The sequence below is a fragment of the Alligator mississippiensis genome, chromosome 1 (genome assembly GCF_030867095.1).
Source record: "Alligator mississippiensis isolate rAllMis1 chromosome 1, rAllMis1, whole genome shotgun sequence".
Taxonomy (NCBI): domain Eukaryota; kingdom Metazoa; phylum Chordata; order Crocodylia; family Alligatoridae; genus Alligator; species Alligator mississippiensis.
Window position 1 is genome coordinate 168,140,972 of NC_081824.1, and position 16,932 is coordinate 168,157,903.

At 46.1% G+C, this 16,932-nt stretch overlaps 1 long non-coding RNA gene across 1 annotated transcript; it reads left to right on the plus strand.

Annotated features, from left to right (window-relative positions):
* Positions 1-3,460: 3,460 nt before the first annotated feature.
* On the plus strand, positions 3,461-8,040 carry LOC109286435 (uncharacterized). Its single transcript, XR_002094469.2, has 3 exons — positions 3,461-3,704; positions 6,765-6,873; positions 7,678-8,040. It is a non-coding gene; the product is annotated as an uncharacterized LOC109286435 (long non-coding RNA).
* Positions 8,041-16,932: the final 8,892 nt, after the last annotated feature.

The window sequence follows — 16,932 nt, forward strand, 5'->3', positions numbered from 1 at the left end:
GAGCTCCAGTTGTGCTCTCCCTGAGGGGTCCTACACCTTGGCAGGTAAAGGGGCAATAGAAAGAGTAGAACTTAGCATTATTTCTTAGGGGTTGGGGAAAGCACTGGGAGGCACATGTGGAAGTGGTACCCCTTCCTGCCTCTTCATAACAATGAGGCTGGCAGGCTTGTTGGCTCACAAGTTAACAGGTCATGGCTTGGGAACCCAGTTTCAATTCATAGGTAGGTAGATGTTTTCTTAGCACAGCTAATACATGGGGAGCAAAGTGAGGGAGGCATAGTCCAGCTTATCAAATACCTATGCAGGGGGTCGGACTCGATGATCTGTTGAGGTCCCTTCCAACCCTAGCACCTATGAATCTATGAACCACAAGTAGCTGTATGAAACTAAGGTATCCCTTTACATGCAACAAGATCTGCCAAGTTAATGAAAGCCGTGAAAATATCCTAACGGCCAAGTACGACGCCATGATTCGTATTCCTTTCTGAATGTGGCTGAATCTGGAATTGATTTCAGCTTATACCAAAGGGCATGTTTATACTCTCAAGGACCCTTTTTAAAACATATTAGTCCTTTTTCAGCCAGCAGTTTCCTTGCTGCAGAAATGATGCTGTAAAATTGCTGACATGGTAGAAGTGAATTCTGCTAGTTCCATTACAGACCTACCGCCTGAATGGAAACAGTAAAAGCGCTACAGACCCTACAAGGACACATTAAAGTTTTGATTGTGGTGATAGCTGAGTATGAATTGGGAGCAGCAGTGGGAAGATATTAGCATTAGCTGAGCAGCATTGGGAAGATATTAAGATAATTTCTGAGTAGTACTGAAAAGATATTCATAGGACAATTAGTCAAAGCTAGAATAATTATCAGAGTGAGCCATTTAACACTGTTTAAATTAAAGAAGAAGAAACCCGCCACCTGTTTGCTGCAGGGTAGCAAATATTGAACCCAAGAGACAAAAATGGTAGTTTGCAATAGGTGCCTTAGCGTTATTCTGATCCAAGGCAGATGAATGATAGAAGTATGAGAAAATGCAGATTAGAAAATTTTCTAAATATGAAAGTTTTCTTGAACTGCAGTTTTCTTGAACTATTATCTTAAAGGAGTCATTCTCAGTCTTTGTAGACTCAAAGCGCCCCTCAGAAAATGCCAGCTCTTAGCTTTCACCTTGTCTTGACTACAGAAACATAACAGCACAATTCTTCTGTTGTAAAGACCTCAGAAAGTCTACAACAGGTCAGAATGGTTTTTGACGCTATGGATTCTGTGGCAACCTTAAAGGATCTCATGGCACCCCAAGGTGGCATGTCACTAGTTGAGAAGCACTGCATTGAAGGAACATAAACTTAAAAAATTGCATGGCTTTCTAAAAAGAAACTGCACTGTTGCACTTTCCTAATGTTGTCCACTTTGAAACAAACCTTGAACTGGCTGTGGTTGTGCGTTCCGTAGGCACCTTTGACCTCAAGCCTATAAATCTACCAGAAAATTGGGTGTCATATCTGGACACAGAAGTGACATTTTTCAAGTGATCTGGCCCCTGAAAGCGCTCTGTAGCCATGTCATAACATGTGCATGGCTAGAGAGTGCTTTTAAAATGGCCGATCACACGCACAAAAAAACCCACCTGGTCAAATCAGGTATTACATTAAGGAATTCAAAAGCAGAGCATCTTAGGGAACTTGTGTTCCCTCCCAGGTTAATTTTTGCATAGGGAGCAGGGCTGGGTTGGTGCTACCAACCCAGCCCTGCCACTTGGGCTGTCAGGGGGAGAGGGAGGAGGCTGTTCTGGCTACTCCCAGCTGCTGAATGGCCGGAGCTGGGCTGGGGGAGGGGCAGGAAACAGAGCCCCCTTGCCTCACAGCCCCCCAGCTACCCCCAAGAGTCAGGGTAGCTAGGAGGGGGGCCATGAAGTGAGGGGGCACTATTCCCTGCCCCTGCTCTCCCTCAGCTCTGGCCATTCAGCAGCTGGGAGCTCCCTCTGCCCCAACAGCCCCAGAACTGGGGGAGGGGAGAGGGATGAGGGATGAGGTGAGGGATGGTTCTGCAGTTTTTTCATCAGGGCAGTAAAGGCTGGCTACAGCCCTTCCCCAACCAAAGGCTGACATCTAATTGGTCAGGTGGTGGGGGGAGCTCTAACTCATGGCACTTTGGGTGCAGACAGAAGTGCAGCTCCCAGCTGTAACTCAGAATGATTTTTGCAAAGCGTTCAGAGTGACAACATTTCCCCAGACCACACAGAAGTTCAGTGTTGGTTCCAGGGCCAGGGGAATTTAACAGAGGGCTGGGAGCCTGCAGCCAGGTTCCCATAGCAGCCAGGGCTCCCACAGCCAGGCTCTCTGCCAGTGCTCACTGTTTTCAGAATGTGGGGGGGGAAGGCAGCAGAGGGAGCTCATTCTTGGGGCTCCCCAGCTGATGCTGAAGGGTGGGATGGGTACCTCATGGGGCTCTCCAATACACTAGCTCCACCCTCGGCGGGGGGTGGGGAGATCTGAAAAAACACCAGAATGAACTCTCTCTGCTCCCTTTCCCCCCTCCCATTCTGAAAACAATGACAGGCTTGGAGCACCGCAGATGCAAATTACAAAAGACACTACATTTTGAAATCTCTTTATCTGATACCTCATGCGATGAGGGGTCAGATTTTCACTCGACTGGCCATTTTTTGAAGCTCTCTGAATCCATGCACTTGTGTTTGGTTACAGCTATAAACTACTTTCTGGGGCCATATTGGGTGAAGATTGGCACTTCTGTCTGCACCCTTTTTGTAAAGCGCCATGAGTTAGAGAGAGGCCCTAGCATCTGGCTGTGCCCTCTGTCTCTCTCCAACTAACATGCTCTGACCTCCAGTATCATCACTGGTCAGATAGCTGAGTCCTTATCAGGTATAAAGAATAGTATTTTCAAAGAGACTAAAAGGTTCAGGCTACCATACCCCTAGCAGTAACCCAGACAGAAAGCACATCTGCTGTCCTGAGGAACCCTGCTAAGCTTATATTTGGTCCTCTGCCAATATACTCATCTAGCATTAGAAGGTGGTTTTCACTGGCAGGAGCAGGGTTCCCAAGTGAAGTATGTGCCACTCTTGGGGAGGCCATGAATACGTCTAATTCTTTCTAGCCTGATATTTCCCTTGTTCTCCTTCCTTTCACCTTTGATGCACTGTTCACTGCTTCCCATTAGCTCTTAGGGAAAAGAGAACATACTGCAAGCCAGAATGGAAAGGTTTTATGCAACAATTTCTGCATCACCTCCAAACCCTATCTAGCCAGATTGCCAGGATCCACTCTGGGTGGGATTTTCCATGGAACGTAGTGCTGGTTTCATTCTGCTCCTGCTGAGGCCAGAGGAGCTTCCACTGATTCCAACAGGAGAATTAATCCAACACCAAACATTTCGGAAAATCCCACCCTCTGTGTTGAACAGAGAATGTTATTGGCAGAAGTAGGACTGTGAGATTTTTTTTTTAAATGTTAAAGGGTTTGGGGGGGGGCAGGGTTTGCTTATTAACTATTTTCTGATTACCTTAGGGCTTGCAAAGGACTTTTCTGGCAGCTGTGTACTGTTTTGTCTCAATGTCCCATCAAGAGAAGACGGCCTGTCCCTACCACAGCAGCAATGGACCAGCATTCCAGATAAAAGGAGCCCTGTCTCAGGCATTCTGGGCTGATGAATCTAGCCACCACCAAGGAAATGATCAGGTACACATTTTCTGTTTTCCCAGGATCCTGTTTTTTAAAATCTCATTCTGAAAATTAAATTCAGCCTCCAAAAATTTCAAATGGTCCCTGGAACACAATGGCCACCATGCCAAGTAGGTGCTCCTTCTTACCTACTTCTTGCAGCTGCCTAGCCTACCTCTGACCACCAGCACTGGGATACCATCTATTACCTTGAACTGTGGCTCCCTTCTGCTCTCTTTCCACTCACAGACCTCAATCCATTCTTTTCTCTCACCTATCTTCTCTTGGCACCATACCCAAGGCCACCAGTACTCTCTCACTGCTCACCTATCTCTCTACCTACCCAAAGCAACAGGCACCCATGCACTTATTCCTTTCAGCTTCCTAGTCACCACACTTGGTCTCCACAGAGTAGCTCTCAATGTCTAGATATGAATTCACTATTCCCTGAAAAGCAATGGGTGCTGTCTGGTAAATGACACATCTCCTCCCAAAATAGATTGAGTTACTACTTATTTATCCTCAAAGTAGGTTGATTCATTATCCCTAACAAATATTGCGTGACCTCATAATGTCTTCCTCACAGTAAGCCCTATCATCTTTTTTTTTATCTGATATCATGCCAAGCAGGTGGTTTGAGGGCAGATAAATCCATTATCCATTATCTGGAAGAGGAAATATGAAAAATAAAACAAGAAATGGAAGGGAACTCATTGCATTTTTCCCACTGCAGGCTGAAATTGTTTCCTCAGTGTTTCTAAAATAAAAAAGATATAAAATTATTTTTAAAAACAAATTTTAAATTGAAAGCAAATCAGAAATGTTATGAGTTTATTGCTCAGTGCAACATTAGCCCACTTTAGTGCACCAAATTTATGATAATGGTGTTCAATTTTACTCTTGAAGAAACCCATGCATAATGTATCCAAACACATATACATCCTTCTTCCCTGTAACTTCACATCTGGGTTGGCTTCTGGGATGGGGTTTATTCCACCTGAAGGCAGCAATAACTTTTAGCTGAACTGGTACTTATTTCAGCTAATAAAACCTGTTTGAGGTCTGTGTGTTTGCTGAAAACATCAATCCTTTCCATACACTGGACTAAATAAAGCTTGTAAAAATGCAGTAAGGAACACTTCTGTATTGCCAGGTAGAACAGTAAGGTCCAACTAATTTGGCAGGCTTGCCACAGGTTAGCCCTGTACCATCCCAAGTGCCACTCTGATTCCCTTCCCCTGCCCAATCTCCTCCTCTTCTTTCTGGTCCCTGCCTGATCTGATGTTCTGTTTTCTGCTCCCTGCCCTTATCTGCCACTGTGCTGCTGTCCCATCCCTGATCTGCTACGTGCCACATACAGAAGCTGCCCATATCACTTGTGGCACTCGTGCCACAAGTTGACCATCCCATGGACTAGAAGACATATTATATTAGCTATTGCCCTTCTTTAAAGCTATATAGATCTGATTTCCTTTCATCAGGAACACCACCATGAATCTCTGTGGAGTTATAGAAGTAGAAGTGATGAGAGAACTGGACCTTTTGATTTTTAAAGAATGGATCAAACAAAAACTTCATGGAAGCAGTCTCCTCAAAATATAGCATCCCTGTCCCTTTAGTCACTACTGTAATCCCTTAGTCCAGTGATTCTCCATCAGGGGGTCCTGGCACCATTGGGTGCTATAGGATCCTTTTAAGGATACTATGCAATATTAGCACTGTTAGGTGTCCAAACACTTACATGATTCACAAAATGACCCCAGCGATTTCAAATAGGAATCAATAGTTGCAAAACCATTCTGACCTGCTGCGAGCTTTCTGAGTTCTTTCAACAGAATAATTGCTCTGTTATTTTTTCATAGTAAAAAAATTAGGAAGAAAAGAGCTGGCATTTTCCAAAGAGATATAAGGAGTCCAGAAAGGTTGAGAATACCTTCCCTCATCTCTGTATAAATCCCCTTTCCCTTTACCCCTGTATTCACACCTAGATAACTGTTTCCATAGAGTGACATTTACTTGCTTGCCTTGGTGTAAGTCCATTGGTTTCTACAGTTTTACACAAAGGATTGATTTTCTTCACAATGTATAAAGAACTATTTCAGCTCCAAGATCTTGGCAGTCAAACACTTCAAAGTCCCCAGTAATAATAATATAAAATAATTTCAAGTGCTTACCAAAAAAATTAGAGACCTACCACAGAAGGAATGGTAGCAGTTAGCAATGTTTCAACCTTGTGTTGTAGAAAAGTTCACCACACCGAAGTCCTCCCCCAGTGACCATCACTTGAGAAGTGAACTAAAATGTACTGCAGTCAAGGGCTGGGAAATATAAAATAAAGACACGTTGAATTTTTTATGAGGCCAACTTTTAGACATTTTAAATTGCTTTTTTTAACCCTTTACTTGACCCATTTTGTCACAGCACCATAAATAGGATAGATGCCAAAAGCCTGGGTCTATGCTGAGCAACAGGTGTAAATCAGAATTAACTGTACTGAGGTCAGTGAAGTTACACACTTGTAAACCTTGCCAGAAATCATAATCGGGCCCCAAGTGTTTAATGATGGTGAGGAAACTTGGGCATATATAAAAAGGTACTGCAGAGATACAGGCAGAATTTAAGCTTCCAAAGTGTACTTGCATTCTAAGACACATTAAAAAGAAAAAGCAGAAATGGAACAAGTAGCTTTGTAGTTATGTATTGCTTGGAGCTTTTAAGAGCCGAGATACTTTAACCTCCAGTCTTTATCACTAGAGGTCAGCACAGCACCTAAAATTCTCTATTGTTCAAGGCTATTGCATGAGCAGTTAACAAAATCTGCAACTTTGAGCCTGAGTAACTGTGTCTTTATAAATCTCCTTACTATGAAAAAAAGAGTCTTGTTCTAAATTGTTTGCAGTTGGCTCTTTGTGCCTCCAGGAAAACAGTAGGTCTGAAGCTACAAAGAGAGCGGTCAATGGCAGCAGTTGGCAAGTCAGAAGCAAGTCTCAAGCTAAGAACTGTTTCAGCTGTTTAATGGCCCAAGGGGAATAATTAAACTCTAACGAATGTTATGCTGAACACTGTCTGCTTGCCTAGATTATCACCTATCACAACAAAAAGTGAGGATGTTCTTCAGATGAATGCACAGCTGACTGGCACTCAGGACATGTGTTTTGATTCTTTACACAACCATAGACTTTCCTAGGTGAGTTTTAGCAAGATGTTTCACTTCTCCCTGCACCATTATCCCCATGTACATAAAAAGGACTAACTCATGTTTGTAAAGTGTTTGGGCTTCTAGGATGGCAGCTACTATAAATATGCATGTTGAACAGATATTTCAGCTAAAGTAGCATAATTGTATCAAAGACCAAAAACATCAAAGAAAAATAAGGCTTCAAAGTGAACAAATAAATGTGTGGGATTAAGCTGGCATTCTTTTAACAGTTTTATAGCCCCCTTGCTCCATACTTTCTGGTCCTGGCATATGTTATACCAGTCTAGAGGCTGTTTAGACTCACATCACTGACATAAAGTCCCAAGAACCAGGGGCATATCCAAGGGGGTGCAGTGCACTCGAGTTCCCCATGGCCCACCCCACTCCCCACCCCACCTCCATGGTGCACTCCAGTTCTCCATAGCCCCAGATGAGGAGCTCCCTGTGAAGTCCAAGGCACAGCCATAGCCCTGGACTGATGTACTCCTCTCCAGGCCATTTGTACATAACACAAAATTGGCCTTTAAAGTGGCTTAATGCCGTTTTGCACCACTTTAATGGTGCAGCTGTTTGCACATGTCGGTGGTGTAACGCGTGTTAAATGACTTTGGGACGCAGCAAAATAAAACATCTCCAAGGTGGTTTAGTTTGCTACACAGGGATGCACCGAGCTCCATGCATCTCAGGGGCTGTGCAGTCAGCCCATGCAGGCAGCCTGTACAGGCAGACTCCACTGAAGGGGGAAAAAAAAGCAGTGAGCCTGATCTTTCTTTTTTTTTTTTCTCTCCTCAGATCCTGCCTGCCTGTCTGCCTGAGGTGTGCAGGAGGGCAGAGCTTCTCTCCACAGCTGTGGTGCCCCCCCCGGGACCACTTGCAGATGGGTGCTGCCTGGGGGGTTCCACCGCTGCCATGGAGGGAAGCACCAGTCCTCCCCCGGCCCCCCCGCCCCGACCAGCTTGGGGACCACTCAGCCCACTGGCAGCTTGCCATTCCCTCCCCAGCACTGGAAAGGCAAGTAAGCATCAGGCCCAACCCTTCTGTAAATGCCACGGGGGTTTATTTCACCCTAAATTAAAGTGGTGTTTTTAAAGACTCACCGCTTCAATTTAGGGAGAATTAAACCGAAGTGAACCCCCATGGTGTGTACAAACGCCCAAGGCAGGGAGCAGGTGAGAATGGGGGAAGACCCATCAGCTGCTGCTGCTGTCCCCAGCTGATCTGGGGTTGAGGAAAGCCTGGGGCTACTTGTGCTCCAGGGGAGCAGCTCTGCAGGAAGCTGGTCTCAGTGGCAGAGGCAGCAGGTGGGTCCCTGTCCCCTGCCCCTCCACAGCATTTCCCTCACTGTCCTAGGGGCTCCAGCTGCAGGGAGCAGTGACATTGGGTACTGGGCTCAGCCAGTGCCTGCTCCTGGTCAGCAGGGGACACCAGGGAGGGGGGGGAGGAGGAGGAGGGAAGGGATTGGGCAAGGTCCAGGAACACCTGGAAACGGGGACCTGGGATATCACTGAAGTGTAACAGAACTTTCTCATAGGCTTGCCTTGCCTATGACACAGTCCCTCCCATCCCCCATGAGAAAGAGCCCCGTGTATAACCCTGCACACAGGAGGGCACCTGGTGTATGTAACAAGCAGTTTTATTGGTCCTACAAAACCTGTGATTAGCACTAGCAGCTGTCTATTAACTCCTTTAGGATCATAGGAAAGTAGGGCTGGAAGGGACCTCATGAGGTCTAGACCAGCCCCCTGCTTATGTCAGGATTGTCCCTGACTAAACCATCCCAGCCAAGGGTCTGTCCAACCTGCTTTTGAAATTTTCCAGGGATGGAGGGTGCAGAATTTCTCCAGGTAGTCTGTTCTAGTCCTTGACCACCCTCATAGTCAGAAAGTTCCTCCTAATCTCCAACCTAAATTTCTTCTGCTGCAGCTGGAAACCATTGCTCTTAGGCTCGTCTCTGACAGCCACAGAGAAAATCCCATCTCCCATCTCTTTACAATTGCCCTTTATAATTGCTAACATGAATGAGCTGTCAACAAAACCATACCATACAGGCAGCTTCAGGCTCAGGTTACATAGTAGGATTAGCCTGCCACATGTTCAGCTTAAAACACAATGGAAACCAGCCACAAAAATGTTATGTGTATTTTGTGGAATATTTTTGTGGCTGGTTTCCTATTTTGTTGTGCCATTAATTCCCTAAACATGTGGCAGGGTTACTATTTATGGTGCAATAAACAGGTTAATTGCACCTTATGTGTAACTTCTGCCAGGGTCCCATGGTGCACAATCTAGAAAGGTTCTTGAATCATTCATTACTCAGCGTAAGCAGACCTCTCTCTAACAAGCCCAGCGACAGCACAGAGTACACTGCTTCTAGTGTAGCTTCCTACTCAAAGGAGTTACCAGGGATGGGAGGGTGCACACAGCCCAGGCCATCCTACATTCTGGCTTCTTCCTGTCTGCTAGAAGGCACCTGGGGGCATTGCATCTGGGTTCCACATTGGGACTGTCTCCAGGAAAATCACTTTCATAGCTATTGAATGCATAAACTTCTAAGTGAGTCTGACTCAATTATCAGCTTCAGCACTTGAGACTTACTTAACCATTTTATTCTTTAGTTCAGCCTTCAGCTCCAGTTTACCTACTGTTGCCAGCTGCGCTTGCAGTGATGCTCCTGGATTTGCAAAATACCTGGGTACATTCTTTAAGTCCAGTTAAAGCTTTACCTGGGACCTTGTGAGCCATAACAGTGCCTGTTCTAAAGGTCATGCAACTGCTCTATCTAATTAGTAGAAAATACAGCTATACATTAACCATGTTATAAAATCAAAGTCTTGATTTACTTGAGCCTCCATAAAACTTAGAATGGTCATGTTTTGCACAGCCCTAATAGTCTCTCTCTACAAAAATGCTAACCTGCATCTGAACCAGTTTGTTTCAACTTCTGTTTTGATGTTTCAATGGAACAATGTTTCATTTTGAGTTTCATTTCATTTTGACACCGCTGTTCCGTTTCATTTTGTTGAAACTGTTTCACTGTTTCCACGCTGTTTTGACATTTTGCCCATAGGCTATAATGGGGAAGCACAAAACTGCCTATAACTTTGTCATTTCTTGCCTGATTTGGATGAAACTTGCAGGAATGATAGCCCATTCTGAAGCCATGAAGCCTGCCAGGCTTCAAGGAGATAGGTGCAGGGGTTTCTGGGAAACTGCACCTCAGGCTGCTGACAAGCAAAACTCGTGACATGGGTGACATTGTGGGTGTGTTAAGGTGCACCCTCACTGATGCTGGGGCCGCTACACGACACTGTAGTGTGCCCCAATGAGGCCTCCTCCTCCTCCCCTACAGTCTCAGTCTGGTCCACCACTTTAAATGACAACAGGTAATAACTTAGTAAGCAGCACAGTAGCACCAGCAGCATCTCAGGCAGCCAAACTGTGACAAAGCCTTTCTTTCCTCTCCTGCAGGAGCTTCTTCTCCAGCAGCTGCCAGAGAACTCTCCCTGCCAGCCCCAGCCCTGGGCTTAGATGGGCTCAATCTAATCTGGTATATTTTAGCAGACCAACTGAATGATAGTTAGTTAGAGAAATATATCTTAGCAAGCTTTCGGGTTGAAAAACCCTTTGTCAGGCTAAGGAAGTACTTGCATTTGGTGTGTGTGTGTGCTGTTCCTGGATGGAAGGAATAATAAAGAAGCCAGAGGCTGGCATGCAATGCAGGCAAGAAAGCCAGTCAGTGAAAATGAAAAGGGAGGCATCAGGGGGTGAGGGACAGGCTGGGGTGGGGGGAGAAGGTGGATGTAGCAGCACAGGTAAAAGTGGAGAGGTACCAGGGGAGTCAAGATGTCCAGCAGGTTGTAGTGTCAGAATTCCAATGCCTATATTGAGTCCATGAGTTTCTATACCTACTACCTAGGAGGCTGATGAAGTGAAGTTCATAGGCCCGGCTGTGAAAAGTGGTTTGTAAATTCAAACAAGCAGTTTGTGTAGGATGCAGTGAGTGCCCCCTCCAGCTCTGAGAGCAGGGCATTAACTGGTTTTTTAAGGATGAAAAAAGGAAATAGGTGTGGATGGAGTGAGGAGCTTTGGAGTCCAGGAGCATCTGCACCTGGAGCTTTAGGAGCCCCAGCAGCAAGAGGTTCACCTTCAGGAACACCAGATGCTCCACCAAACCAGGATCCAAGCAGATGCGGTGGGGTGTCACTACATCCCCAGCAATGCTGAACACCTTCTTACTCGGAACACTGGTTGGTGGACAGGACAGGTGTTGCTGGGCAACCATGGCCAGATCCTGCCACATCTGGCTTCAGCTTGCCCAGGAGGCCAAGGGGTTGCACAGCAGTGCTTCACATCCTTGGCAAGATAGACAGCCACCAAGGCCTGAGTGCTACCTGCCTAATTATGGTATCTAGTGCCTCTGGACCCCACCATGGAAGCCATGCCCTTGGCCCACATTGGCAGCACCTGTGGTAGAGGAAGAGACTGGCTGGTGGATGGCGGGCTAGCATGGGACAGTGGATCCCCCTCTTCCACATCCCCCCGCCTCCGCCATTCTGCGTCCCTGACTCTCTTCACCAGCAACTCCATCCACTGATTCAGGGTATGACTGCTGCATACGCTGCCCTTCACCCTCAGGTCACACATGACAGCCAGCACATGGACAGTACTAGACCGCAAGGGATCAAGCCGTTTCCTGATGCCCTCCTTCAGCCGCCTCACCAATGCCTGGACGTCTGGTGACAGCGGCTTGCCCCAACCAGAAACACTGATCCCCTGGAACGTCTCCATTTGGCTCTGAAGTTCCCTCACTATGGGGATCACCTGACTAAGGAGGGCATCACCAGCACTGAGGGTCTTGGTGGCCTCAAGGAAGGGCTTGAGGACCACCAAGATTTGGGAGATGGTATCCCACTCAGATCTGTTAAGGGGGCTGCTGGTCCCAATCTCCCCAAGCAAGGCCATCTCATGGATGGCCTTCTGTTGCTCTACCAGGCTCTTGAGCATCAGGTATGTGGAGTTCCACTGAGTCTCCATATCCTGCATGGTTTTGTGCTGCAGGATGTTCAGCTCTGCTTGTTTGCCCCACAGCATCTTGCCCCCCTTGATGCTCAGTTGGAAGTAGCCTGCCACCTTCCTGCATTTGGAAATGAGCTTGCTGGTGGTGCTGGCACCATCACCGGCAGCCCTGCCCCCCTCCACAGTGTCCCTGACAATGATGTGGAACTTGTGTGCCACATAGCGGATGCCAACACAGTTGGCATCACGGACCGCCTTGACCACATTGGCCTCATTGTCAGTGACCATGAACCTGTGGGTGAGCTCACCCTGCCCTACGAGTCACCCCGGCACCAAGCAGTTAATGGCCCCCATGATCTCGGTTGCTGTGTGGGACTCATCCATCACCTCAACTTGAAGGAGAGCCCACCGACAGCCTGACTGGTCGCACAAGTGCCCTGTGAGGGAGAGGTAGGTGTAATCTCCACCCTGGCTGCTCCTGATGTCCGAGGTGAAGTGTAAGACCACCTGTGGACCTGCCTTGTGCAGCTCCTCCCTCAAGTACTCCCTGTATGCCTCATACAGGGAGGGCACCACTGTCCTGCTGAAGGTGGTGCATGCGGGCACTTGGTACAATGGGGCCACAAGCACCATGAGCCACCTGAACCCTAGCCGCTCAACTAAGGAGAAGGGCTGGCCATCGACAGCAAGCATCTCCCCAATGCTCTGGGTGATCTCTCTCGCCCTTGTAACACACCCTGCTTTCTGTCCACCTTTCCCCCAGTGTTCCAAGGTGGCCTGCCTCTGCTCTAGGGGGATGGGGGCTTTAGAGCAAGATGGGGACTTCCCTTTGTTCACACTCTCACTGATGCCAGGCTGTGGAGGAGCAATGGCAAGGGGGTGGTGACTACGGAGATGCATTAGCATCCCCTTGGTGCTCATGTGTTTTGTTCCTTTGCTCTGGCTGGTTTTGGCTCAGCAGTGCAGGCAGATAACATACGTGGGATTATCTGCCAGCTCAAAATGATCCCAGACCACACTACCTGCTCGCTTCTGGGGTGCGGGTGCATGTGTGGATACTGCACTTTCCCCTTCCTCAGCAGGCAGAGGCACAGCAACAGGAGGAGCAGACTCAGCTGAACCACTTGCCTCTACAATCTCTACCTCAACCTCCTCTGAAGTGCCTTCTGGGGAAGGAGACCTGGCTCTAGGGGAAACTTGAGGGGTGTGGAGCACAAACTCAGCTGATTCCCCCTCCTTACCCAGAATTTCCCTTGCTACAGCACTGAGATCCAGATTCAGCTCCAGCTCTTCTGCTGGCACTGGAAGGCTCAGCGTGGGAAGTGAAATGGGGGTAGAGGAGACTGTCATGCAATGCTGGTACTGGTGCTGGTGCTGCTGCTTGTTGTTGTCATGGTGGTGGTGGGGGAGGTTATGGCTGGTGCTCTTGGAGGGGGTGCAGTCTCAGGCACAGGCAGTGGCACTGGCACTGCTCCCCTCTCCTTGCTGCATGTGGAAGCCTCATCCCTTCTAGCCGGAGGAAAGAGGCTATGTCTCAGTTTGCAGGGGGAAACTTACACCTCTCCCTCTACCCCCTCTTCCACCCCTCCCTGAAGTCTTGCCACTACCTGCCTTTCCACCACGCTTCATGGGGTGTTTCATAATGTCTTGCTTTTATACAAATATATAAATTTATTTGCGTTCCTATATAAATTCGATAATGTGTGTGTGGTGCAAAGTATAAATGTATAAAAATAAATATAAATATGTCTTTCCTTCTATATAAATTTGATAATGTGTGTGTATGCTTCAAGGTATGTATAGAAAACAAATATAATATATCTCTCTTCCTATATAAATTCAATAATGTATATGTGTGTGCTGCGAGGTATGTATAGGAACCAAATATATCTCCCTTCCTATATAAATTCTATACTGTATGTATGCTGCAAGCTTTAAATGTGTAGAAATAAAATATAAATGTATTTCCCTTCCTATATAAATTAAACTCTATAGTGTTATAATAATATCCAATATAATTATAAAATTAAAAAGAATAAATAAATTAATATAATAATAAAATAAAAGCATCTGGAAGAAAGAAAAGGGTATTCTGAAATCCCTCTTGCTAGGCTAGCCTAGGCTAGCAAGTAGGAAATCCTTCAGATCAGTGCTAGTAGCCTTCGTTGTCTAACATTCCTGAGCTGCTGCAAGATAGCTCAGTAACTGCCAGACCCCAAGGCAGAAAGCAGGCCAGTTCAAACAGTGCTGCCTTTTATGCTGTTTTTCCATCCCTCCCCCACAGCACTGGGATTGGAAAGGACCTCAGGAAAAGATCACAATCACTGGCCAGCTACACAGTCAATGTCAGAGCAGTCCTTCCCCCCTCTTCCCCCTTCTTCTCCTTACTTTCTGTTTCCCAGCAGGCAAGCCCAGCTTGAGCTTTGAAACTCGAAACATTTCAAAACTTTCAAAACATTTTGACTGCCCTCATTTTGTTTCAAGGCTGTTTTGAAGCCCTTTGTTTCATTTTGATTATGCTGTTTTGAGCTCGAAACAAGTTGAAACAGCATTGAAACAAAACAGTCAGTGAAATTTTGCACAGTCCTAGAGACTATGTCTTTCACAGAAGTTACTGATTTTATTTCATATAGGCATGCCCCAGGTAGCTTTTAACTAGCCCACTTGAATACTGCCAGCAATGTGGATGCAGCAGCATGGAGTTCAACACAGGGTACCTGCCCTAAGATTTACCTAGCAACTGAGTGGGAGGAAAGGGTGTTTTTAAGCTCTGTGCTACTGTGGCTAACTGCCAGCAATATCCAAGCGTGCTAGTTTAAAGCTAACTTGGATATGTCAGAATAGTTACAGTATTATAGATTTGAGTTTGTAAATACATCCAAGAGTTTGTAAATACATCCAGCTCCCCCAAAAACAAAGGAGAGAAGCCAAGGTTGAAATCTGGGCTCCACTGATGGGAATCATGGCAAAACCCAACTGACATCCACAGAGTATGGAGGGCAAGCCAAGTGTCCATGCCAATACTACTATATTATCATATCTTTCTACAGCTTTTAATACCACTAATCGTGAGGTGTTCTAACATGATCATGAGATGTTACTTCCTCTCATATGTGACCTGGTAGAAATAGGTGGGCTTGCACTAAAATGACACCCCTGTTTTTTATTCAGGGAGACTGCCCAAAACATTGCTGGTCACCTGCACTCAGGCCAGCTCTACCTACAAAGCTTTGCCAGCCGAGCTTTGTCAGTTAGGGATCAGGAAAAGAAACCTATACCCTGTGCTTGCAAAATCCTTTATTAACATAACCTGTACCAACAGAAGAGTCCTTTTGCTAGCATAGTAATGTTGTTCAGGCAGGTGATGAAACTATACCAGTGAAAGAGATGTTTCTGCTGGTATAAGCAGTTTCTCCACCAGAGGTCCTTGTCAGAGTCACTATACCAACGTCTATGTAGTCTTCACTGAAAACTTACTACAACTCAGCTGTGGCGTCCTGTCACTGCTGTTGGTCCGTGTTCATCTCAAAGCACCAAGCAAGTTGTGAAGGAGTTAGGACTGCAATGTCTTCAATATGCTCATGGCACTAAATTCTTTCCTTCTAACTGGCCCCTAGCAGAACTGTTCCACGCTTACCTAGTGCTCAGCAGATAAAAAATGAATCCAGCCAGCTTAAAAAATGTCCAGAAGAATTAGGTAATACCTGCTCTCTTTCTTTTTTAGGTAATATCATCTCTTTCACTGGTGAGCAATTGGCAAAGGAAATGTGTCTGATTCTGTTTTCCCTATGCTGATGCAAATCAGTAATAGCTGTTTTAGCCATTGAAATTACAACAGTGACAGACTGGTGAAAGTGAAAGGACAAATCAAATATTGGATTGTCATTGGACTCTGTACTCATCCTGGATGCTTAGAGCACAACAAAGACCAGGAACATCTTTTCATCTATATTTGGCTAGGAAATGGTGTATAGAGCTCCTGATCTCCCTTCCCTTCCCCACCCTTGAAAAAACAACAAATGACAAGTGTCACTAAAATTTGGAAAGCAGGCCCATACTATACTTTGTTAAACAGAATTGGTCTGGCTTTCAGAATTTTCCATTCAGTTTTCATCCCATGTTTTTCACTTCTAAATGAATCTTACTCATCCCTGCTGTGCTTATCTTTTCCCCGCTCTTCATTTGTGTAGGAACAGCTGCTTGCACCCGCTTCCTGGCAGATACCAAACAGATGGCAGAAGACTGTAGCAAAGCCTCCTTTTACTAAAGAATTTGTTACTTGTTCAACATACTGATGTTCTTTTGTTAATATGCTAGTCATGATAGGCAAACAGAGGCTTGGTGGTTATGAGTTTTCCACTGTTTTTATATGAAAGTCTGAATGTTGCATTTGTATGCTTTTAGCAATGTGGGATTTTCAGAAGTGTGTTTTGTGGTTCAAGTACATGGATGGAAGCCATGATGTCTGTTTTATTATTATTATGATTATTTTTATGGTTCTCGGGAGCCATAGTCATTCCCCACAAGCCCACTGTGAAACCCAAAGACAGGCCTTACCCGACACAGCCTATAATCTAAGTATGTAATAGGTGTCAATAGATGGATAGAAATAAACCTGGGCATACAAGTAGACAAAAATGCTCAGCACACCAGCTAGTAGTGTAATATGGGATGAGTGAGTGAGTGAGTGAGTGAGGCATGTGCCCAGGTGCCATGTAAGGGGAAGGGTGCCAGAAGGGCAGGGAGAGCATGCCCTTAACCTGCCATCCTATGCTCTGCCAGCGCTTCCTGCCTACAGGAAGCAGCTGGCACAGGCAGTGTGTGTCATTGAATGCAAGGTGCTCTGGGAATCATAGTTCTATGGAGTGGCAGGGGAGTGCACTCTAGTTTAGGGATTTTTTTGTCCTCTGGACATGGGCTTTGGTGGCAAAAAAACAGAGGCAAAAAGAACTCCGCTGCTGCTCTAGAACAGAGGTGCTCAAGGTTGGACCTGCAGGCTGGATCTGGCCTACAGGACTTCCCAAGGGTCCA